This window comes from Schistocerca cancellata, chromosome 4 (assembly GCF_023864275.1).
Source record: "Schistocerca cancellata isolate TAMUIC-IGC-003103 chromosome 4, iqSchCanc2.1, whole genome shotgun sequence".
Classification (NCBI taxonomy): Eukaryota; Metazoa; Arthropoda; class Insecta; order Orthoptera; family Acrididae; genus Schistocerca; species Schistocerca cancellata.
Window position 1 is genome coordinate 656,689,903 of NC_064629.1, and position 25,819 is coordinate 656,715,721.

The window sequence follows — 25,819 nt, forward strand, 5'->3', positions numbered from 1 at the left end:
TTACTGAACATTTTTTAAAAGTTCCATTTAGTCAGTACAAGATCATGCTGATGTTTACTGTTAAAATTCAAAGACTATACATTCCAAGTATAGCCTAGTAACATATCTCTTCTTCCCATATGCATCTCAATAAATGAGCATCATGCTGGAATCAGAGAAATTTGAGATCATATAATTTACAAATGTAACTGATGGGAGGATAATAATAGTGGTACATGATGTACCCTGCAACACACACTCTAAGTTGGTCTGTGGAATAAAAATTTAGATGTAAAATGACAAGTTTGATTCATTGGTAGGTTATTAAACAGCTGTTGTTAGTCTACAAAAGGTATTGCTTACAACATATTTTTAGTACCTATATTAGCATACTCTTGAAGTGTGTGATAACACAATATGGGACATGATGAATATAAAAAGGAGATCTTTGTGAATGGTCAGTCTGGTCTGACAGGCGAGAGGATATAACAGAAATTCTGGAAAATCTCAACTGACAGGCATTCCGAGAACGACACCAAATATCTTGCAAAGCTCACTTGAGAAATTTTAAGAAATACAAAGCAAAATAACTTGAGGAAGGTTACAATATTTACCAAGCAGCACTGTGGTGTCAAGGCTCTCTCAAATGTTCACAGACTGTACTTCCCAGCTAATAAATAACACAAGAAAATCTAACCAAAATACATGATGAAGAAACACACAGGATACCCATAAAACAAATGAACTGACAAAACACTATTTTAGGAAAGAACGAAGAATGTGTTTTGATGAGAATGCAATGTAATTCTTTAGCTGCACATTTTTGTAGTACAAAAGGAGAACTTCACTATACAAAATGTTTACAAGCAAATGACCAAAGACAGTTGTGGACCAAGACAGTGATGAAAGGTCATTTTTTTGAAAATACAATCTTGGCCACCAAAATAAAATTATTTGTCATTTAAGTAACAATTTCAAATACAAAAGAGGCCTGTGTGCACACATCGCTTATATGTAAGTTTATGGATCTAGAGCCAAAATTTTGAACTTCATGCCAAAATAAAATTGTATTATCTCTCAAAATATGCAAAATTTTGAGTAAAAAACACACACAGCACTATCATCATAACTTAACTATTCCATAACAGTGAAAAAATAAATATAAATGTCTTTTATATTAGCACCATTGAAATAAATTATATGTTAGTTGAAGAGCATAGTTCAATCTTTGCACCAAATATGAAATTTATCAAAATACAAAAAACAATTGTATATAATGCTGCAAAACCCAATAGGCACAAATGCTGATCTAACTTACAGTTTAAAGTGCACTTGTCAAGGAGAATATACAAAGTAAACGATGTCATTTTCACTGTTAGCACTAACAACATCTTATGCTCATGAGAAGCAGTTTCAGCTAGTTCATCATTCATCTGTACAATTTTCTGTTGTATTGGTAGTTGAGGTGGCCAGTAAATACAATCAAACATGTACAGAAAGGTAACACACTAATAAGTTTATTTACAGCATGTACACTTAATTATTAAGTTATACACAACTTTGAAATCTACAATGTACTGTAGTGAGCTGATTATAGGTAACAAGAATGGACTGTGTAGATGAGCTACCACTAAGTGTCATTGTTGTTTATAACATTGAGTAAGGTCACTTTACTTGATTGCTTAATACATTTTTTTCGATTAAAGTTAGTAGGACAGTTTTTGGCACATATGCCAGTAGGATAATATACAAAGAACTTTCAATTGATAGAGACTGATCAACACTGCAATGAAAATATTTGATATAAGTAAATGTGAATTCATGAAAAATTAAACTGAACTATTTTGTGTTCATCATTGAACTACATGGCTTACAACAAAAGCAGTTTCAGATTGTGAGGCTTCAGTTCTGCATATGCCAGTGAGGAGCTTCAACCTGCAACCAAGTAAGTAAACATTACACACAGGGCCTTTCTAGGTAAGGTTAGGTTCTTGACACTAAGAACAAGCTCTTACAACTGACAAAATTGGAATCCAGTGTTAACGAAAAGTGAATGTTTAGTGACAGTAACAGTGAAACACTGAATTAGAAATTCAGCTGAAAATATTAAAGTGCAGAGACCATTCTTACTTGAAAAAGTGGATAGTGTACAGAAGACTAATAAAAGTGACAAAATTAGTTAGGATGCTGCACAGATGAAATGGTAGAGATGGCACCAAATTGAGGATCTACTAATTGAAAATTAAGAATCAGTTGCCATGTTTTGCAATCAGGATCAGTCAGTGGACATATGAAGAAAACTGACACCATCATGTAAGGGTTTCAGCCAATAAGGAAACAGCTTGGAGCCCACATGTGAACAAATAAGCCCAACATAGAACCATGAACAAATTGGTGGGAATGGAAATGCAATACCAACTAACATCAAAGAAATATTAAGTTAAAGTGTTTTTGTTTTCAAGTGTTGTTTACTATCCTTTCAAGATGAGTGTTAAAACAGTGCAAGACACTGTGACTAATGTTAATGAACAGGGGGCAAAAATTAGTGGAGAAAAAGTAATATTTAAAGGTGAAATTTACTAAGGTGTTGAATTTAAGTCAGAGTTAGATCCAACCCTGTTTGATGAAGTGAATGACAGTCAAGTTACTTATAAAATGTCAAGAGCTTCACCTACTGATTGTGGTAGCGTGAAGAGTGAAAAGAATAATTCAGAAGTAGTGGGAAAGATAATGATAATGTGAATTGTATTAAAAAAATAAAGATATACAATGAAAGTTTTAAACTGAGGGCATTAGTTCATTATTATTACAGTCATTGCCAGATCTCAAATGGGACATTGGCAAGTTAGATTCAAGTCTGAATACAAAAGTGGGCAAAAATGGTAATGAACTTAAAAGTAATATGGATGACCTGGATTTGAAATTGGACCAAACTAATGAGAACACTACTAACTTAAAATGAGACTTGAGTAAATATATCAAAGACTTAGATGATAAAATAGAATATTTCGTTGTTTGTTCAGACAATAAGTTAGAAAAATTAATGAAAACTTGAATGTAAAGGAAAATACTGTCAGTTATGAATGAGAGTCTATGAAAGATAAAATTGCAAAGTATTGTGAAAAGAGGATGGAAGCTGTTGTTGCATAGCAAAGAATTTACTGGGGATGACTAAGTAAAACTGGGACACCTATCATGGTAATGCAAAAGCTCTTGGAAGCAGGAAAGTTTGTGCCAGCCAGGTGAAGCTACATCAGTGGCTATCTGCTGTTATGGTAAGCAATGTCAGCAACTGTTGAGCAGTTACCACATAGCCTGGCTTAGCAGAGTGACCATAATCATAATATCATTGACACAACAGAAAAGAATAGTCACTGTGGCATAGGTGATGTAACTGCTTCATGTCTGAGGCATGGTCCTGTTATGGAAACTCATGCTTTGGCAAAATAAGGATGGACTAAGCCAGTATAAAAAATCCTTCTAGACAGAAGTGTTGCAGTGTACCAGCAACCAGCTCTGAGAGGTGTCCTAAGATGGCCCATGAGTCTATAAGTCTAAAGGGATTGACAAGTCTCCACCTTTGGACTCTGCCACTGCTAGCTGCAGCCCTGTTGCTTACGCCATGTCCAGTGATGTGGACTTAGTGTCCTACATCTAGTGGGCAACCTGTTGGCCTACCTCAACTACTGCTAGACTTCTATCCTACAGGTCTACAATTTGAGCCTGGCCCCATGCAGCCGTTCAGCTGGCGTCATCTGTGTGGCAAACTGCTCGTTGTCTGCCTCTACTCATGTGGACAGACACTGCTGCTGCTGACACGAGCCATCTCACCAGTGCTGGGCCCACAATGTGATTCAATATGCCTCTGTGCTACCAGACAGTCTGTAGTTGGCATTGTGAGCTGCCACCCACTGCTGCAATCAACATTGTTGCAGAATTGCTGCCATCATCGCCTGCTGATTGCATGACACTGTAAGCTGTCATGCTACACACTGATGGCTGCTTCTCCTTGCTGGCTGTGTACAGCTTACATCTTTGAGACATTGACTTCTCTGAGTATCATCACAATTGTCATAGTTGATGAACTATAAATGAATGTTTTAACAATAATGTTTTCATGGCAATACAAATGACCGCTACCATGCCTCCACTCACTACTCCACTGCTACCACACTCCAGGCAATAAACTGCTGGCCTCCTGACCTCTCTCATCCTGATTACGCCACCCTACATAGAGACCTGCCACCCCAACTTCAATAAGTGGTATCTGAACCGGTCACGGATGTCTGCAGCTGGGTCCAGCGCCACATCTCAGATCACAACAAGCAATCCAGCAAATCAGTTTTGGTGAGTGAATTTTATTTTTTTTGCCTTTTTGCTTTGTTTTGTATGTGGTCATTGTAGACAGAGATGATGTGCATAGGAACATTAAGGTATGATATGTGAAACATGAGGGACCTGTGCATTTATCACAATTTAAAGAACATTGTAGAGAGTACTATTTATGAACCCCACCCCTACAAGGCAGGTGGGATGACTTGCATGCCTCAGTGATAAAGACAGCTGTACTGTAGGTGAAACCGCAATGGAGGGGTATCCATTGAGAGGCCAGACAAACATGTTGTTCCTGAGAGGGGCAGCAGCCTTTTCAGTAGTTGCAGGGTCAACAGTATGGATGGTTGACTGATCTGGCCTTGTAACACCATTCAAAATGGCCTTGCTGTGCTGGCACTGTGAATGGCTAAAACAGTGGGGACACTACAACTGTAATTTTTCCCAAGGACAAGCAACTCTACTGTATGGTTAAATGATGATGGCATCCTCTCAGGTAAAATATTCCAGACTTAAAATATTCCTCCATTTGCATTTCCAGACAGGGACTACTCAGGATGATGTCATGATCAGGTGAAACAAACCTTGAATTTTACAGGTTGCAGTGTGGAATATTAGTTCCTTTAGTTAGGCAAATAGGTTAGAAAATTTAAAAAGGGAAATGGATAGGTTGAAGGAAGATATAATAGAAATTAGTGAGTTCAGTGTCAGGAGGAAGAGGACTTCTCATCAGGTGAATATAGGATTACAAATATAAAATCATATTGGGGTAATGCAAGAGTAGGTTTAATAATGAATAAGAAAATAGGAATATGTGTAAGCTACTGTGAACATCATAGTGAATGTGGTATCATACCCAAAATAGACACTAAGCCCACATACACCACAGTAGTACAAGTTTATATGCCAAGTAGCTCCAAAGAATGAAATGTAAGATTAAATTATTCAGATAGCTAAGGAAGATAAAAAATTGTGATAGGGAACTGGAAAAAGATGAGAAGGAAAATAGTAGGTGAATATGGACTGGAGTAAACCAATGAAAGAGGAAGCTGACTGGTAGAATTTTGCACATAGCATTTAATCATTGCTAACACTTGACTTAAGAATCATGAAAGAAGATTGTACATATATGTGGAAGAGACCTGGAGATACTGGAAGGTTTCAGATTGATTATATAATTGTATGATAGAGATTTTTGAGCCAGATTTTAAATTTTAAGACATTTACAGTGGCAGATGTGGACTCTGACCACAATTTATTGGTTAAGAAGTGTAGATTAAGATGAATGACATTGCAAAAAGATAGGAAATTAAGATGGGACCTGGATAAATTGAAAGGACAAGAGATTAGTAAGCATTTCAGTAGGATCATAAGGTAATGTTTGACTAGAACAGGGAAAAGAATGCAGTAGCAGACAAGTGGTTTGCTTTGAGAGACAAAATAGTGAAGGCAGCAGAGGATCAAATAGCTGGAAAGACAAGGCCTAGTAGAAATCCTTGGATAACACAGGTGACAATGAATTTAATTGATGAAAGGAGAAACCATAAAAATGTAGCAATTGAAGCCAGTGAAAGGGAATACAAACATCTAAAAAAAAAAAAAGAGATTGACAAGAAGTGCAAAATGGCTAAGAAGGATTGGCTAGAGGACACATTTAAGGATTTAGAAGCATTTTTCACTAGGGGAAAGAAAGATACCACCTACAGGTAAACTGAAGAGGCCTTTGGAGGAAAGAGGAGGAGCTGTATGAATATCAAGAGCTCAGATGGAAAGCTAGTAATAAGTAATGAAGGGAAAGCTGAAAATTGGAAGCAGTATATAAGGAAGATGAACTTGAGGGCAATATTATAGAAAGAGAGGATGTAGATGAACATGAGATGGGAGATATGATACTGCAAGAAGAATTTGATTGAACACTAAAAGACATAAGTTGAAACAAGGCCCCTGCAGTAGATGACATTCCATCGGAACTGCTGGTAGCCTTGGGAGAGCCAGCCATAACAAAGCTATTGCATATGGTGCACAAGATATATGAGACAGGTCAAATACATTCAGACTTCAAGAAGAATGTACAAGAGCCATGGGATACCTCTTGATATCATGTTGGACATCTTTTTGCCCAGTTTAGAGCAGCAACATGATGTGGCATGGACTTATCAAGTTGTTGGAAGTCCTCTGCAGAAATATTGAGCCATGCTGCCTCTATAGCTGTCCTTAATTGCAAAACTGTTACTGGTGTTCCACAATGCAGTTTCGTCGGCTGCAGAAATGACCTGGTTCAATGCGTTTGCCTCATTTTTGGTGCTTCAAATACCATTTCTTCAAATGTGGTTTCTTCTTAAAGTTTATATAAAAAAAGTAGTAACATAATTCATTTTTCCTGTTCACTAGCAAATTATTATGACGGCTACCTGCACATTGTTCCACCGTCAACACACACCAAGAGTTCACTGCTGACTGACTACAGTCAAAGATGACTCCAGCGTCAAAGACATTTTACACAACACACAAGCTTCCACTTGTAATCAGTCTCTTTGATATTCTTCGTCACATCTACTAATATTAATCAATATGCTGGCACTCTCAAAAATATAAGAAAATGAGCATAAAATAAGGCAAATTATAATTCACAAAAAAATGTTCTGACAAAAATATAAGAAAACATTTACAACTTCCCTCACTAGATTTGGTATCGACAAATCCAGTAGAAAATAACACATCTCCCAGATCCATTATAGGTGGAGGGTCATTGGGTGCAAAATTACCAGGGTAAACAACAGAATGACTGCCATCAGGGTAAGTGTTCATTGAATGTGAATGGGAATTCACTAACCACCAAATGGCATTCCCAGTAAGGCATTATCCTCCAAGGTGGTGCAGTGGTGAACTGTTACTTGATGGGCATGCTGAACAGAAACGAACTTATGTTTTCATAAGACACAGAGGCTCATGTGTTGGTGACTAATCTTGACCTCTTGTATAGGTAGGGACTGAATGCTCCATGATATTTATTATGTGGAGTAGGGGTCAGTGATGTGGAATATTTGGGATTAACGTTGCTCAGTTTCTGTACTGGAGCAGGGAATTTTGGGGAGTATGTGGAAGTATTTCCCAAGTTGGTGAGGTACTGTGCAGTCCTAGGGCTAGATTTTCTGAATAAGCATCACACAAAAACTGATCTTTTGCAGCACATTGTCACTCTCAGTGTTATGTTCCAGCAGGGAATCTCACTAGGTTCACTGATCATGAAAGTGAAACTCACTAATCTGCATACACATTTATTGAAGCTCAATTTCCTTGATAAAATACTAAGAGGTAAGGCACAGGAAAATTACTCTGGGCGAGGGTGGGTACTGACTTGCTGAAAAATGTGTTGTGTGTTATGGAGCTGTTGGAACACAGTGGCATATGGGATACTTCACACTGTTTTGTATGTAGAACCATGTGCACATGTGCAGGAAGTATCTACATCTACGTCTATGTTTATATTCTAAGAACCACTGTGAAGTGCATGGCAGAGGGTACATCCCAGTTTACCAGTTATCATGGCTTTTCCCATTCTATTCATGTATGGAGCGTGGAAAGAATGATTGTTCAAATGCCTCTGTGCATGCTGTAATTAGTCTAACCTTGTCTTTATGATTCCTATGGGAGCAATATGTAAAGGGTTGCAGGATATTACTAGAGGCGTAGGATCATTCACACAGGAGGATCATACAAATGTACCATTTTTTGGCAGTTGTACAGACTTCCACATAGGGGACATAGAAATTGTCATCTGTGGTGTAGAGAAGCAACTGAAAGAGTTGATAACAAATAAGTCACCAGGTCCAGATGGCATCCCGATTTGCTTTCACAGAGAGTGCTCTGCAGTGTTGGATACTTACTGAGCCTGCATTTATTGTGAATCTCTCCTGCAGCAAAAAGTCCCAAGCAACTGAAAAACAGCACAATTGACTCCTGTATATAAGAGAGGCAAAAGAGATGACCTGCATACTTACAGGCCATTATCCTCAGCAATGGTTTGCTGCAAAATTCCTGGACACATTCTGAGTTTGAATATAATAAATATCCTTGAGACAGAAAAGCTTCCATCCACAAATCAGCACAGTTTTAGAAAGCATTGCTTGTGTGAAAATCAGCTAGTCTTTTTCTCACATGATATCCTGCAAACCATGGATAGAGGGCAACAGGCGAAGTCCATAATCCTAGATTTCCAGAAAGCATGTGACACAGTGTCCACTGCAGACTTGACAATGGTCCAAGCATACAGTTTATGTTCCCACATATGTGTGTGGCTCAAAGACCTTTTAAGTAATAGGACCAAGTATGTTGTCCTCAATGACAAGTGTTCATCAGAGACAAGGGTACCATGAGGAGTGCCCCAGGCAAGTGTGATAGGACCACTTATATTCTCCTTGTATATAAATGTCCTGATGAACAGGGTGAGCAGCATTTTACAGCTGTTTTCTGATGACACTGTGGTGTACAGGAAGGTTTCATTGTTGAGTGATTGTAGAAGTATAGAAGATGACTTACATGGAATTCCCAGTTGGTGTGATTAATGGCAGCTTGCTCTAAATGTAGAAAAATGCAAGTTAATGCAGATAAATAGGAAAAACAATCCTGTAACATTCAAACACAGCATTATTAGGGTACAGCTTGACACAGTCACATTGATTAAATATAGATGTAACATTGCAAATTGATATGAAATGGAATGATCATGTCAGGATAGTAGTAGGGAAGGTGAAGGCTGGACTTCATTTTATTGGAAGTATTGTGGGATAGTATTACTCATCTACATCTACATCTACATCTACATTTATACTCCGCAAGCCACCCAACGGTGTGTGGCGGAGGGCACTTTACGTGCCACTGTCATTACCTCCCTTTCCTGTTCCAGTCGCGTATGGTTCGCGGGAAGAACGACTGTGTGAAAGCCTCTGTGCGTGCTCTAATCTCTCTAATTTTACATTCGTGATCTCCTCGGGAGGTATAAGTAGGGGGAAGCAATATATTCGATACCTCATCCAGAAACGCACCCTCTCGAAACCTGGCAAGCAAGCTACACCGCAATGCAGAGCGCCTCTCTTGCAGAGTCTGCCACTTGAGTTTGTTAAACATCTCCGTAACGCTATCACGGTTACCAAATAACCCTGTGACGAAACGCGCCGCTCTTCTTTGGATCTTCTCTATCTCCTCCGTCAACCCGATCTGGTGCGGATCCCACACTGATGAGCAATACTCAAGTATAGGTCGAACGAGTGTTTTGTAAGCCACCTCCTTTGTTGATGGACTACATTTTCTAAGGACTCTCCCAATGAATCTCAACCTAGTACCCGCCTTACCAACAATTAATTTTATATGATCATTCCACTTCAAATCGTTCCGCACGCATACTCCCAGATATTTTACAGAAGTAACTGCTACCAGTGTTTGTTCCACTATCATATAATCATACAATAAAGGATCCTTCTTTCTATGTATTCTCAATACATTACATTTGTCTATGTTAAGGGCCAGTTGCCACTCCCTGCACCAAGTGCCTATCCGCTGCAGATCTTCCTGCATTTCGCTACAATTTTCTAATTCTGCAACTTCTCTGTATACTACAGCATCATCCGCGAAAAGCCACATGGAACTTCCGACACTATCTACTAGGTCATTTATATATATTGTGAAAAGCAATGGTCCCATAACACTCCCCTGTGGCACGCCAGAGGTTACTTTAACGTCTGTAGACGTCTCTCCGTTGATAACAACATGCTGTGTTCTGTTTGCTAAAAACTCTTCAATCCAGCCACACAGCTGGTCTGATATTCCGTAGGCTCTTACTTTGTTTATCAGGCGACAGTGCGGAACTGTATCGAACGCCTTCTGGAAGTCAAGAAAAATAGCATCTACCTGGGAGCCTGTATCTAATATTTTCTGGGTCTCATGAACAAATAGAGCGAGTTGGGTCTCACACGATCGCTGTTTCCGGAATCCATGTTGATTCCTACATAGTAGATTCTGAGTTTCCAAAAACGACATGATACTCAAGCAAAAAACATGTTCTAAAATTCTACAACAGATCGACGTCAGAGATATAGGTCTATAGTTTTGCGCATCTGCTCGACGACTCTTCTTGAAGACTGGGACTACCTGTGCTCTTTTCCAATCATTTGGAACCTTCCGTTCCTCTAGAGACTTGCGGTACACGGCTGTTAGAAGGGGGGCAAGTTCTTTCGCGTACTCTGTGTAGAATCGAATTGGTATCCCATCAGGTCCAGTGGACTTTCCTCTGTTGAGTGATTCCAGTTGCTTTTCTATTCCTTGGACACTTATTTCGATGTCAGCCATTTTTTCATTTGTGCGAGGATTTAGAGAAGGAACTGCAGTGCGGTCTTCCTCTGTGAAACAGCTTTGGAAAAAGGTGTTTAGTATTTCAGCTTTACGCTTGTCATCCTCTGTTTCAATGCCATCATCATCCCGGAGTGTCTGGACATGCTGTTTCGAGCCACTTACTGATTTAACGTAAGACCAGAACTTCCTAGGATTTTCTGTCAAGTCGGTACCTAGTATTTTACTTTCGAATTCACTAAACGCTTCACGCATAGCCCTCCTTACGCTAACTTTGACATCGTTTAGCTTCTGTTTGTCTGAGAGGTTTTGGCTGCGTTTAAATTTGGAGTGGAGCTCTCTTTGCTTTTGCAGTAATTTCCTAACTTTGTTGTTGTACCACAGTGGGTTTTTCCCGTCCCTCACAGTTTTACTCGGCACGTACCTGTCTAAAACGCATTTTACGATTGCCTTGAACTTTTTCCGTAAACACTCAACATTGTCAGTGTCGGAACAGAAATTTTCGTTTTGATCTGTTAGGTAGCCTGAAATCTGCCTTCTATTACTCTTGCTAAACAGATAAACCTTCCTCCCTTTTTTTATATTCCTATTAACTTCCATATTCAGGGATGCTGCAACAGCCTTATGATCACTGATTCCCTGTTCTGCGCTTACAGAGTCGAAAAGTTCGGGTCTGTTTGTTATCAGTAGGTCCAAGATGTTATCTCCACGAGTCGGTTCTCTGTTTAATTGCTTGAGGTAATTTTCGGATAGTGCACTCAGTATAATGTCACTCGATGCTCTGTCCCTACCACCCGTCCTAAACATCTGAGTGTCCCAGTCTATATCTGGTAAATTGAAATCTCCACCTAAGACTATAACATGTTGAGAAAATTTATGTGAAATGTATTCCAAATTTTCTCTCAGCTGTTCTGCCACTAACGCTGCTGAGTCGGGGGGTCGGTAAAAGGAGCCAATTATTAACCTAGCTTGGTTGTTGAGTGTAACCTCCACCCATAATAATTCACAGGAACTATTCACTTCTACTTCACTACAGGATAAACTACTACTAACAGCAACGAACACTCCACCACCGGTTGCATGCAATCTATCCTTTCTAAACACCGTCTGTACGTTTGTAAAAATTTCGGCAGAATTTATCTCTGGCTTCAGCCAGCTTTCTGTAGCTATAACGATTTCAGCTTCGGTGCTTTCTATCAGCGCTTGAAGTTCCGGTACTTTACCAACGCAGCTTTGACAGTTTACAATTACAATACCGATTGCTGCTTGGTCCCCGCATGTCCTGACTTTGCCCCGCACCCGTTGAGGCTGTTGCCCTTTCTGTACTTGCCCGAGGCCATCTAACCTAAAAAACCGCCCAGCCCACGCCACACAACCCCTGCTACCCGTGTAGACGCTTGTTGCGTGTAGTGGACTCCTGACCTATCCAGCGGAACCCGAAACCCCACCATCCTATGGCGCAAGTCGAGGAATCTGCAGCCCACACGGTCGCAGAACCGTCTCAGCCTCTGATTCAGACCCTCCACTCGGCTCTGTACCAAAGGTCTGCAGTCAGTCCTGTCGACGATGCTGCAGATGGTGAGCTCTGCTTTCATCCCGCTAGCGAGACTGGCAGTCTTCACCAAATCAGATAGCCGCTGGAAGCCAGAGAGGATTTCCTCCGATCCATAGCGACACACATCATTGGTGCCGACATGAGCGACCACCTGCAGATGGGTGCACCCTGTACCCTTCATGGCATCCGGAAGGACCCTTTCCACATCTGGAATGACTCCCCCCGGTATGCACACGGAGTGCACTTTGGTTTTCTTCCCCTCCCTTGCTGCCATATCCCTAAGGGGCCCCATTACGCGCCTGACGTAGGAGCTCCCAACTACCAGTAAGCCCACCCTCTGCGACCGCCCGGATCTTGCAGACTGAGGGGCAACTTCTGGAACAGGACAAGCAGCCATGTCAGGCCGAAGATCAGTATCAGCCTGAGACAGAGCCTGAAACCGGTTCGTCAGACAAACTGGAGAGGCCTTCCGCTCAGCCCTCCGGAATGTCTTTCGCCCCCTGCCACACCTTGAGACGACCTCCCACTCTACCACAGGTGAGGGATCAGCCTCAATGCGGGCAGTATCCCGGGCAACCACAGTCGTAGTCCGATCGGGGGATGCATGGGACGAGCTGGCTGTCCCCGACAAACCCCCATCCGGACCCCCACAGTGATGGCCATTGGCAACAGCCTCAAGCTGTGTGACCGAAGCCAACACTGCCTGAAGCTGGGAGCGAAGGGATGCCAACTCAGCCTGCATCCGAACACAGCAGTTGCAGTCCCTATCCATGCTAAAAACTGTTGTGCAAAGAACGTCTGAACTAATCTACAGAGAGCGCAAACAAATTGACACAAAATTGAAACGGTTATTAAAATACAAGATTGCCTAGTAAATGCAGTAATGCTGCCACTTGTGCACTGCTGACACACTGCTCGGCGGCGGAAGGAGACTACGCAATTTTACACTATTCAGGTACTAAAACGCGATGTTACAACTCTCAAATACTATAATACGCCCGAAATTTATGAATTAAACAATGCAAGTACGGTACCAAAAACACACAAAGAAATTAAGAATTAAACTATGTAACAAATGAGTGAGCTAGGAGTATACGACTTGCTGCTGCAGCTGCTTATCCAACGGCGGCAGGGAACACACTGACTCTGACCAACCGACACTGGCCGCTCAAAACAAAAACAGAAGACAGACGACTACGCGAATTTACACTATTCAGGTACTTAAAACACGATGCTGCAACTCTCAAATACTACAATACGCCCGAAATTTATGAATTAAACAATGCAAGTACCAAAAACATGCAAAGAAATTAAGAATTAAACTATGTAACAAATGAGTGAGCTAGGAGATGGTGAATACAATGTTAGTGTGACCCATTCTTGAATACTGTTAAAGTGTTTGGGATCTCCACCAGGTCACATTAAAAGAAGACATCGAAGCAATTCAGAGATGCGCTGCTTGATTTGTGACTGGTTGGTTCTGTCAGCATGCAAGTTTTATGGAAATACTTCAGGAACTCAGATGGGAATACCTGGAGATAAGATGATGCCCTTTTTACAAGAATGGCAGAAGTTTAGAAAATCAGCAATTGAGGCTAACTGTAGAATGATTCTACTGCCCCCAAAGTACATTTCACATAAGGCTGACAAAGATAAGATGAGTCGCAGATAGGCAACAGCAAAAAGACTTTTGTCCAACAAAGCCTTTGTCAAACATAGACGACACTCACTCACACACACACACACACACACACACACACACACACACACACACACACACACACAAACGTAACTCTCACCCACATAACCACAGTCACAGGAAGCTGAAGCTAGACTACTAGCAGCAGCAGCAGTGCATGATGGGAGGGGCAACTGGGTGGGGGTAAGGAGGAGTCTGGGTCAGGAGGGGGTGGGATAGCAGGGTACGGGTGGGGGGTAATGAAGTGTTGCTGGGGAGCATGCAGGAATAAGGTGCAGAGAGGGGTAGGGCAGGTAGGTGCACTTGGGAGGTGACAGCATGCATGGGTGGCAGTGGCGGTGGGGGGAGGGGGGGGGGTTAGTGGAAAAGGAGAGAACTAAAAGACTGGGCGCATTAGTGGAATAGAGGGCTGTATAGTTCTGGAATGGGAATACGGAAGAGGCTAGATGGGCGAGGACAACGACTAACAAAGGTTGAGGTCAGGAGGGTTACAGGAACATAGGATATATTGCAGGGAGAGTTCCCACCTGCACCAGAAAGCTGGTGTTGGGTGGGAAGGATCCATATGGCACAGGCTGTGAAGCAGTCATTGAAATGAAGAATGTCATGTTGGGTGGTGTGCACAGCAACAGGGTGTTCCAGTTTTTTTTCCCACCATCTATCAAACCTACACAATGTACTTGTCCATCCCTACATGACCCCTTCTCCCAACCCCTTACCTCATTACTCATATCCCTGTAATAGACCTAGAGGAAAGACCTGTCCCATAGATCCTCCCACCACCTCCTACTCCACTTCAGTCAAAAACATTACCTATCTCATGAAAGGCAGGACTAACTGTGAAACCAGTCATGTGATCTAGAAGCTAGGCTGCAACCAATGTGCTACATTCTATGTGGGCATGACAATCAACAAGCTGTCTGTCCACATGAATGGCCACTGACAAACTGTGGCCAAGAAACAACTGGACCACCCTGTTGCTGAGCATGCTGCCCAACATGACTTTCTTCAGTTTGATGACTGCTTCACAGCATGTGGCATATGGCTCCTTTCCACCAACACCAGGTTTTCTGAATTGCACAGCTGGGAACCCTCCCTGCAATATATCCTACATCCCCATAACCATCCTGACCTCAGCCTTCATTAGTCATTGTTCTCACCCATCTAGCCCTTTCATTCCGTTTCATGTCATTACTAAGTGTTACAGCCATGTAGTTGTATGAGTTTACAGATTCCCACTATGACTTACTGATCTTATATTCACTGGATACTGTGTTTTTTAGTTTTATGAAGTGCACAATTTTACATTTATGAACACTGAAAGCAAGTTGCCAATCTTTGCATCACTCTGAAATGTTATCAAGGTCTGATGATCTGTACAGCTTTGTTCAGACTGTACTTCACTCTAGATAACTGAATCATCTGTGAAAAGTATGAGAGTACTGTTGATATTGTCTGCAAGATAATTAATATACAACATGAGCAGCAAGGGATCCAACACACTTCCCTGGGGTACCCCTGAAGTTACTTCTACATTAGTCAATGACAATCCATCCAAGATAATATGCAATGACCTTCCAACCAAGAGGCCAATGGCCTTGCCACAGCGGTAACACCAGTTCCTATCAGATCACTGAAGTTAATCACTGTTCGGCTGGGCTGGCACTTGGATGGGTAACCATCCGGTCTGCCAAGTGCTGTTGGCAAGAGGGGTGCACTCAGCCCTTGTGAGGCAAACAGAGGAGCTACTTGATTGGCTATGATTCTGGTCTTGTAAACTGACTTATGGCTAAGAGAGCAACATGCTGATCACATGCCCCCCCCCCCCCCCCACACACACACATCTGAATCCAGTGATGGCTGTGGATTGAGGATGACACAGTGGCTGGTCAGTACCATTGGACCTTCATGGCTGGTTCAGGTGGAGGTTTTTTTTCCTACCAAGAAATCCTCAATCCAGTCACAAATTTCATTTGATGCTCAGTACAATCATACAGTACTTTTTATAATAAATGTAGGTGTGATACTTAGCCAAATGCTTTTCAGAAACTGTGTCTACCTGAGTACACTCATCCATGGCTTTCAGAATGTCATATCAGGAAAGTCTGAGCAGAGTTTCACATGATCTATGTTTTCAAAATCCCTGCTGGTTGTCATGGAGGAAATCGTTCTCTTTGAGAAAGCTCATTCCGTTTGAGCACAGAACATGTTATAAGATTATAAAACAAATGGGTGTCTAGTATGTTGGACGTTAGTTTTGTGGATCACTTCTGCTGCCCTTCTTGTTAAGATTTGTGACCTATGCCTTATTCCATCTACTGGGAACAGTTTTTGTTCAAGAAATCCATGATAGTAGATTATAGTTAACAGAGTGGCTAACTCAGCCACATACTGGGTATAGAATCTGATAGGGATTGCAAGGGTCCCTGGGGCTTTGTTCAGTTTTAACAACTTCAGGCATTTCTCAATGCCGCTGACACTATAACTGAAAAAAGAATTAAAAAGTACAGTGAAGGAGAGATTCATTTTAACCTTATGGCAATTGTATCAGACAGAAGGATGATATATGAGAGGAAAATTCAAGAGATACAAAAACAAGTGGAGGAGAATGGAATGGAAACTGATGCTCAGCAGAGTGAAATTGCAAGATTAAAAGTGCTCATAGAAGAGGAAGAAGCCAAAATAAAAAGATATCAGGCTGAGAATATTAGAAGAAAGCATAATTATTTGCCTTTAATTGTTGAAATATTAAAGATACTAGCAAAAGAGGGACAGTTGCTGCCACTATACGAAAAGGCAAAGGAAAGACATTTAGAAAAAGAAACCAAATGAGAGGAAGTGAAAACTTAACTTATTTCACTCTTCTTTTCAGTGGTATGAGAATTAAATTGGAGCAATACTCCTGGATTTTCCTTCGCAAAGGAACATTTGAAAATAGAGTTAAGCATTTCTGCTATTCTCAATTTCAGTATCTGCCTTGTACATGGGTGACTGGACATTAACTTTGGTGCCACTAACAGCCTTTATATACAACCAGAGTTTCTTTGGGTTTTGTGAAAGATCTTTTGACAGTAATATTCTATGGTAGTAATTGAAGGCTTCAGGCACTGCTCTCTTGACTGACAAATGCATTTCATTCAGTATATCTATGTCTATGCTAGGGCCACAGATATGTTTCATTATGATTATCTGAAAGCTAAAAGAATCTACATAAAGGAAGTAGAAACAGCCAAGAAGGCATATAATGTTAAGTTCATTTCTGAAGCCTGCAACCCATTCAAAGCATCCTGATAACTGGTTAACGAACACAGTAAAAGACTCACTGATTCATTAAATGCTTGAAACACTGATGATTATGTTAAATACTTTATTAATGTTGTTGGGAATACTTTATCTGAAGTACCAGATTTAGAAATTGATATTAAAATAGAATAGAATAGGATCTTTATTTGCCTTTCAGTATGTTTTCCATACAATTGACATCTTCAGTGTGTTCAATACATTTTTTTTTAAATTACAATAATTATTATTGTACATAATAATAATAATAATAATAATAATAATAATGTCGTGTGATGAGGGCTTCCCAACGGGTAGACCGTTCGCCTGGTGCAAGTCTTTCGATTTGACGCCGCTTCGGTGACTTTCGTGTCAATGGGGGATGAAATGATGATGGTTAGGACAACACAACACCCAGTCCCTGTGCGGAGAAAATCTCCGACCCAGCTGGGAATTGAACCTGTGCCCTTAGGATTGACAGTCTGTCATGCTGACCACTCAACTACCGGGGGCGGACATTATTGTACATAATTGTGAAAGTAATATTGATAATACAACAATTATTCATTCACAATTGTAATAATAATAATAATAATAAATGGACAGGTAGACAATTTAAGAAAATTCTTTCTAGAACGAGCAAAATACACAAAGCAATCACTCATATAAATACATCAGCTACACCATTGCAATTTCATAACCACTTCTACAACCCTTTAGATCACATAACATCAACAGATACAAAGAAAGTAAATTGGAAAAAGAAAACACTACATGGCAAGCACCCATATCATCTAACACAGCCACACATAGATCAAGACGCATCCAACACATGGCTAAGAAAAGGCAATATATACAGTGAGACGGAAGGATTCATGATTGCAATACAGGATCAAACAATAAACACCAGATATTACAGCAAGCATATTATTAAAGATCCTAATACCACAACAGATAAATGCAGACTTTGCAAACAACAAATAGAAACAGTAGATCACATCACAAGCGGATGTACAATACTAGCAAATACAGAATACCCCAGAAGACATGACAATGTAGCAAAAATAATACATCAACAACTTGCCATAAAACATAAACTAATAAAACAACACGTTCCCACTTACAAGTACACACCACAAAATGTACTGGAGAATGATGAATACAAATTATACTGGAACAGAACGATTATAACAGATAAAACAACACCACATAACAAACCTGACATCATACTCACCAATAAAAAGAAGAAATTAACACAACTAATTGAAATATCCATACCCAACACAACAAATATACAGAAGAAAACAGGAGAAAAAATTGAAAAATACATCCAACTGGCTGAGGAAGTCAAGGACATGTGGCACCAGGATAAAGTCAACATTATACCAATTATATTATCAACTACAGGAGTCATACCTCACAATATCCACCAGTACATCAATGCAATACAGCTACATCCAAACATATATATACAACTACAAAAATCTGTAATTATTGATACATGTTCAATGACCCGAAAGTTCCTAAATGCAATATAACATATACCATACAGTTACAAGGAAGTCACGCTTGACCGAGGTCCGCGTCACGTTCCATTTTTAAGCAGACTTAAGTCTGAGGAAAAAAAAGATGATAATAATAATAATAATAATAATATATCATAACAGTTAAATATACAATAGTATCAAGATATATTTATGGTACATCTTACGTATCCATATAAAAAGTCTTTGTTGGTACATTACTATCACAAACATATAGGTATAATTCATATGGCAGTTTTTTGTTTCATGTAGCATATCTCTTTTGTGTCACTGTTTAGAAACTCATCAAGTGAGTAATATGGCATACATTTGAGCCACCCTTCTATTGTTTGCTTAAAGTTATTCTTTGGTAGTTCACTCACAGCCTTTAAGAGTTTGTTATAAAATTTCAAGGTAAGGTGTTTATGGCTCTTTGTTTGGTTTGTGTTAATGTCAGCTTTGTGTATGGTAGCAAGCAATATAAGCATTAACAATTTTTGCACACTGACAAGGTGGAAGAAAGGACTTCCAGATGACTTAGTGAAAAGTGTGAAAGGTTTTAAACACCCTGTTAGTGCAGATATATATGGTAAGTCATGTGGTGTTCTCAAGGAAACTGTATCTGATATTGCTAAACTTTTGACTGCTGTCATTAACCAATGCCTTGAGGTTGGTACTTTTCCAGACTTCTTAAAACTGGAAAAGACAGCACCAGTGTATAAAAAAACGTGATCTTAACCATCCATCAAGCTACAGACAATTTCTGTATCACCTATACTAGCAAAAGTGATTAAAACTATTATGTTATTTTGAGGACAAAAACCTCTTCATGAATAACCGACATGAATTTAGAAGAGAGAAATCTACATTTACTGCAATACTTGATATGATAACAAAAATAATGGAAGCATTTGAAGAAAAGAACTGGAAGGCTTTAATTCTTTGTGATCAGAGCACTCTTTCCAGATGACACAATGTTAATGAATAAGGGTAGAAATTTAGCTGAGCCACTAAAGGATGCTGATATTTTGTTTGAAGTAGCCAGAAAGTGGTTCAAAGCAAACAAAATGAAATTAAATGAAGGTAAAACCCAGGAAATATTATGCAGCCTTGGTGACCATGGATCCGCACCAAATGTTGATAAGTGTGAAACTCCTGGGATTCCCCATGAACAATAAGCTGGCATGGAACAAACACACTGCACATGTGTATTCCAAGCTCTCAAGAGTAATTTATCTCCTGAGGAAGCTGAAAGATGTGATAACAGATCAGTACTTAATCACAACATAATACGCACTTTTCCACAGTCATGTCACATATGGACTGCTGCTGTGGGGACACCCTAGTGAAAGTAAAAACATATTGCTCCTACAAAATAAGTCTGCAAGAATAATATTTTCGAGCAAGAAATCTGACCACAGCAGGCCCATTTTTAAATAGTTTGGAATAATGTCAACATTTAGCCAATATGTTTCCAACCCTCTTCTCTATATAACACTTACAATCACTGTGTTGTCAATTGACACCATTATGTTTCACCAACTGCAGAGTGGGAACACAGAATGTCTGCATTTGATTACGCTGGTGGTAAATGACAACAATCTAGTACAGGAGTGTTCCACATGGAGCACTTTCATCTCCTTTGAATAGGGAAGTCAACAGTCAAATTTTTGCCATGCTGTGTTACATGTGCTGTAGTGTGTAGCTTCACATTTTTTCCTTTCTGTTTCGAGCCTGTTGAGGATTTATAGAAGACAAAGGTGTTAGAAGTTTCCTAAAGGTAAGGTTATTGTGTGTTTGTTATTTTGGTGAATGCTGTTAGCTACATTGTTTCAAATCTGGTTTTTGTCATTTGACACCATTATGATGACATGCATTCATATAGCATGGATATTCCCATTTTTTAGGTAATACTTTTGATGTTCAGTTGAAATAATTTTGAAAGATAATAATTCTTAATATATTTAATGGATATTTTGATTATTTTCACTCATCACATAGCTCATTTCAGTAAATATTTTAATTTTTCAGGCTCTGATATGGTGAAACTTTCTGACAAAGAAATTGAGCAGATTCAATTAGTGCTCAATGACAGTGAGCTTTCAGAGCTCTCAGACAGTGAAGAGTGCAGCAGATACAAGGAGTGAAGAAGCACCATGGGAGTGCTGGACCTCACAACATGAAAGAGATACTCTAGAACCTGAAAAAGAAGTTTCACAAGCAGAAAATGAACAGCTGCAAGGTAATGTCAAATGAAAAAAAATGCCTTTCACATGCCTTGACGCTACTTTCAGTGGTCCAGATACTACAGCTGATGAAGAAGTAGGAAGAGAGAGAGAGAGAGAGAGAGAGAGAGAGAGAGAGAGAGAGAAAGAGAGAGAGAGAGAAACTAATTGGAGTGCATATTTTGATGTGTACATTAGGATTTCTCAGATTGCATATGTACTGGGAGCCTCACACAAGAAAACCTTTGATTGCGGACACATTTTCTGTAAATAGAATATTCAGACTGAGGAATCATCTTCATTTACTTGACAATATGGAAGGTGGCTCTCCAGAAGACAAACTTTGGAAGGTGAGACCACTGCTAAATAGAATCAGGGAAACTTGTCTCAGTCCAAAACAAGAAGAAAGGCAAGGTATTAATGAGCAAATGCTCCCTTTCAAAGGAAGGACTGTAATGATGCAATTTGTTCATGGTAAACCAAACCCTGTTGATCTAAAAAAATTGTTTGTTGTGGAGTTTCCAGAATTGTATATGATTTTGAAATATATCAGGGCAAAAGTACAGGAAATTGAAGTGAGCACAAGCATTTGAGCCTTGGTGGTTTCACTGTGATGTGACTGAGTGGAAACATTCCACAAGGCTGCGGGTACAGACTATATTTCGATAATTACTTTACATCTATGTCAATGGTGCATGAGTTGTTGAAAAATAAGATCTTTTCCTTTGGGACCATCAGAGGTAACTGGTTACAAAAGTGCCCACTGAAATCTGAGTCTGAACTATAGAAGGAAGGAAGAGGATCTGTTGATGTTTGTGTGAACATAGAAGAAGATCTCTGTGTCATTTGCTGGCTCAGTAATAGCGCTGTCACCCTCAATTGCTCATACGTGGGTGCAGACATTATCTATAAAGTAAAGAGGTGGAGTACAGCACAGAAGCAACTACTGGAGATCACAAGACCAGCCATCATAAAGGATTACTGTGCATTTATGAGCATTATTGACAAAATTGGCTCTTTGATCTCTCTGTACAGAATACACATGAAAACTAAGAAGTAGCGTGTAAAAGTAATTTTTCACATGGTCAATCTCTCTATATGCATCTCATGGCTACAACACCTAAGAGACCTGGATGCCAAAGGAAAAGAACATAAAGAGAAAATGGATCTGCTGGAGTTCAGAAATAAGGAAGCTGAAGCTTTAATTCTAATGGAGAAGGAAAACAGCTCCACTCTGAAGAAAAGAGGACATCTGTGATTGATTGAGGATGAGTGTGAAGATGAAGAACCCATGTCGTATGTGGCGAGGCCAGTTTCGGATGCCAGATATGACAAGTTTTCTCATTCACCACATTGCACTGAAGGGAGGGAACAAATATGCAAATTAGAAAAAAGTCACTGGCAGAAGCCAAGTTCAATGTTCCAAATGCCATGTAACACTTTGTTTGAACAAAAATAACAATTGTCTTGTTAAATTTCATATTAAATAATCTGTTGTAATAAATTTTATCACTTGAATGGTGTACTAATTATTTCTGTACCAAGAAGATGTTGACTGCATTATATGTACCTGTAGCAACACAATGGTGTCAAATGACAACATATTTTTCAAAAACCATTTTCGAAATTTCTTTTTTTTTTCAGCAAACATGTGGAGGCAAATCATTTGATCAACAAAAATGCAAAAATAAAATTTTTCATTGGTGAAGAGAAAATAATAACTGAAAGGGATAAAAGAAAATCAAGGATCCTCCTGGAAGAGATAAGAGATTCACAATTACAACACAAGAAATAAGGCTGATGTTGGTATTCGAGGCTGTCACTTAAGCAAGGCACTGGACAGTTTTCTCACAACAGTCCTGAAGGTGTTCAGCTACATACCACTGGATTTTCAAACATGGCTACTGAGGATGTTCAGAGCTAGAGTGTTGCATATGCTCAAGCAACAGCCACTATATTCTGCAAATGAATTTTTCTCTGCAAGTGGAATTGTACACTGTTCAACATAATACCATCACTTGTGAAGCTACAAACTTGAAAGATTTAAGAGCTATAAAGTGTTGTTTATAACCATTGTTTATAAGATCAGTGTTGCATATCTTCTTGTCTATTATCTTTGATTTGGTAGTTGTTTTGATACGCAATCTCTAAGATGTGATGCAATCTGTCTGGTCATGACTAGTGAACAATATTGACTTAGTAATAATAATAGTAATAGTATCTATAGCCTTAGGTTTTGTTTTATATGCATTATGCAATAGTATCTGTTTCTTTAGAAATTTCTTAATAGTGACTGTATACCATGGAGGATCTCTCTCATTATGAACTGTCATATTGGATACATATTTTATCTAGTGCATCGTGAACAATTCTTTTGAACTTGAGCCATAGCTCCTCCACAAGCTCTTACCTTAAGCTGAACATTTCAAGTTCCTGACTGGGATATGACACTACTGTTTCTCTGTCTAGTTTGCTGAACATATAAATCTTTCTGTCTTTTGTACTTTGATATTCATTCTGATATAACTGCCTCATGGTCACTGACACCATTTTCTATGTGGACTTCCTCAAATAGGTCAGATTCGTTTATTGGTATTAGATCTAATACACACATAAAAAAAGTTTTGCATCACCATGGCTTGTGTTGTTTGTAGTTCAACAATGCCTAGATGGTCAATACAGCAGTTTGATCACATCCACATTTTTATTTTGTGCCAGGAATGGCTCTCTACAAGGGAAGTGTCCAGATGTCTTGGAGTGAACCTAAGCGATGTTGTTTGGACATGGAGGAGATACAAAGAGAGAGGAACTGTCCATGACATGCCTTGCTCAGACCGCCAAAGGGCTACTACTGCAGTGGATGACCACTATCTACAGATTATGGCTCAGAGGAACCCTGACAGCAATGCCACCATGTTGAATAATGCTTTACATGCAGCCACAGGACGTCGTGTTATGACCCAAACTGTGAGCAATAGGCTGCATGATGCACAACTTCACTCCAGATGTCTATGGTGAGGTCCATCTTTGCAACCACGACACCATTCTGCACGGTACAGAAGGGCCCAACAACATGCTGAATGGACTGCTCAGGATTGGCATCACTTTCTCTTCACCGATGAGTGTTGAATATGCCTTCAACCAGACAATCGTCGGAGAAGTGTTTGGAGGCAACCCGGTCAGGTTGAACACCTTAGACACACATTCCAGTGAGTGCAGCAACATGGAGGTTCCCTACCATTTTGGGGTGGCATTATGTGGGGCCAACATATGCCGCTGATGATCAAGGAAGGCACCGTAGTGGCTGTACGATACATGAATGCCATCCTTCGGCTGATAGTGCAACCATATTGGCAGCATATTGGCAAGCCATTCATCGTCATGGGCAACAATTTGCACCCCCATATGCACATCTTGTGAATGGCATTGCTTGACATTGATGGCTAGAGTGGCCAAAATGTTCTCCAGAAATGAACCCTATCAAACATGCCTGAAATGGAGTGGAAAGGGCTGTTTATGGACAACATGACCCACCAACCCCTCTGAGGGATCTATGCCAAATTGCCATTGAAGAGTGGGACAATCAGGACCAATAGTGCCTTGATGAACTTTTGGATAGTATGCCATTTTGAAAACAGGCATGCATCAATGCAAGAGGACATGCTGCTGGGTCTTAGAGGTACCAGTGTGTACAGCAATCTGGACCACCACCTGTGAAGGTCTCGCTGTATGATGGTGCAATATGCAATGTGTGGTTTTCATGAGCAATAAAAAGAGTGGAAATAATATTTATGTCAATCTCTATTCCAATTTTCAGTATAGGTTCCGGAGTTCTCAGAACCAAAATGATGCAAAACTTTTTTTGACGTGTGTATACAAGGGGCAATCAAAAAGTTTCCATTCTAAGGCTATATACTCCAGAATCATTATGCCAATGAATTACCATGAACATTGAGGCAATCATCTCACTGACACACCATGCTGAACATACCTGTTTGGTAAAACACCATGTCCTGCTGTGTGAAGAAGTCCACAACTGCCTGCTGTACATCCTCATCTACTGCACATCCTCCTCATCCTGTGGGAGAAGGAGTGGTTAGGATCAGAGAACAACAAGCTGAGGCCCGTAAAACCAATGACATACACATAGCATTCCTCCTTCTGGTCACAGTGACAGAAGAAAGTACTTTTAATGCACCTCCAGATATGACACTGTCCCCTGATGCATGGATTCCTATTTTGGCAGGGAGACCCACTAGTATGCAGTGCTCATGGTGTACAGGTTTCTGTACACCACATTTTAACTGAATGCGTTTTATACCAAGCCATGCAAGCTGCAACCCACTTACCAGCTGACCTGCCCTCTATTTTAGGTGATGAATTGAATGTGGTTCATCTTTTAAGATTCTGTGTGATGTCTGGTCTTGTTAGTAGTGTCTTAGGTAGAAGGTTTTAATGTGTTTATGGGATGGTTGCTTCATTATTTATTTTCCAATTGATTGTGTAGACACATTTCCTTGTTACACTATTTTAGATGTTGTGTGGTTACAGTCCGTGTGTTTTACTCATGTACTACCCTGAGGCATCTGCCTTTTGTTGTTTTGTGTCACAATGTGGGTGAGAGAGTCCCATGCTGGTTGCAGTTTCCATTTCTTAATTTACATTTTGCTGCATGCTTCTCACAATTGATAACCATACTTGTACTCTTTTAGTTGAATACAGGCGCTAATGATGTCACTGTTGATTGCTCTATACATACCACCACCACTACCATCCTATGGAAGATCATGTCTGAGAGTCTCAAAATCAAGTTCTCTGCCAACCATATTTAGACCATGTCATCATATAAGGTTTATGGGAAGAGCAATGTTGTATTTTTTTA

General features: G+C 39.9%; 1 long non-coding RNA gene across 1 annotated transcript in view; it reads right to left on the reverse strand.

Annotated features, from left to right (window-relative positions):
* Positions 1-1,558: 1,558 nt before the first annotated feature.
* Positions 1,559-25,819, reverse strand: part of LOC126184519 (uncharacterized) — a 39,159-nt gene continuing 14,898 nt past the window's right edge. The window contains exons 2-3 of the long non-coding RNA XR_007536833.1: positions 24,929-25,015; positions 1,559-1,914 (exon numbers count right to left, since the gene is read on the reverse strand). This is a non-coding gene — a long non-coding RNA (uncharacterized LOC126184519). The remainder of the gene's footprint in view (positions 1,915-24,928; positions 25,016-25,819) is intronic.